This window comes from Trichechus manatus, unplaced genomic scaffold (genome assembly GCF_000243295.1).
Source record: "Trichechus manatus latirostris isolate Lorelei unplaced genomic scaffold, TriManLat1.0 scaffold00043, whole genome shotgun sequence".
In the NCBI taxonomy this organism is placed as follows: domain Eukaryota; kingdom Metazoa; phylum Chordata; class Mammalia; order Sirenia; family Trichechidae; genus Trichechus; species Trichechus manatus.
The window spans coordinates 14,523,715-14,525,023 of record NW_004443979.1 but is presented as its reverse complement, the minus strand read 5'-3'; positions in this window follow the sequence as shown (position 1 = coordinate 14,525,023).

The following is a 1,309-nucleotide window of genomic DNA, read 5'->3' as shown; positions in this document are numbered from 1 at the left end:
CTGGTTTTGGTATCAGGGTTATGCTGGCTTCATAGAATGAGTTTGGGAGTATTCCATCCTTTTCTATGCTCTGAAATACCTTTAGTGAAAATGGTGTTATCTCTTTTCTGAGTTTGATAGAATTTCCAGTGAAGCCATCCGGGCCAAGGCTTTTTTTTGTTGGCAGTTTTTTAATAACCTTTTCAATCTCTTCTTTTGTTATGGATTTATTTTGTTATTCTACTTCTGTTTGTGTTAATTTAGGTAGGTAGGGAGTTTCTAGAAATTCGTCCATTTCCTGTAGGTTTTCAAATTTGTTGGAGTATAATTTTTCATATTAATCTAGTATGATTGTTTTAATTTCAGTTGGGCCTGTTGTGATATCACTCATCTCATATCTTTTACTGGTTATCTGCTTCCTTGCATGTTTTTCTTTCATCAGTTTGGCCAAAGGTTTATCAATTTTGTTGGTCTTTTCAAAGAACCAGCTTTTGAACTTGTTAACTCTTTCAATTGGTTTTCTATTCTCTATTTCATTTAACTGTGCTCTAATTCTTATTATTTCCTTCATTCGGGCTCCTGAGGGCTCATTTTGCTGCTCCCTTTCTACTTGTTCCAGTTGTAGGTTTAATGTTTTGATTATGGCCCTTTCTTCTTTTTGGATGTGTGCATTTATTGTTATAAACTGACCTCTGAGCACTGCTTTTGCTATTTCCCAAAGGTTCTGGTAGAATGTGTTTTCATTCTCATTTGATTCTATGAATTTCTTTATTCCATCCTTAATTTCTTCTGTAACCCAGTAGTTTTTGAGCAAGGTATTGTTCAGTTTCCACGTGTTTGATTTTTTTTCCTTACTTTTTGTGTTGTTGATTTCCCCTTTTATGGCTTAGGGTCAGAAAAGATGCTTTGTAACATTTCAGTGTTTTGAATTCTGTTAAGGCTTGCTTTATGGCCTAATATGTGGTCTATTCTGTAGAATGTTCCAGGTGCATTGGAAAACAAAGTATACTTGGCTGCTGTTGGGTGAAGTGTTCAGTATATGTCTATGAGATCAGGTTGGTTGACTGTAGCGTTTAGCTTTCCTTGTCTTTCTTGAGCTTCCTTCTGGATGTTCTGTCCTTCACCGAAAGTGGCACGTTGAAGTTTTCTACTGTTTTGGAGCTGTCTAGCTCTCTTTCAGTGCTGTTGGAGTTTGTTTTATGTATTTTGGTGTCCTGTCACTGGGTGCGTAAATATTTATTATAGTTATGTCCTCCTGGTGTACTGACCCTTTAATCATTATATAGTGCCCTTCCTTATCCTTTGTGGTAGATTTTACTTTAAAGTCAAT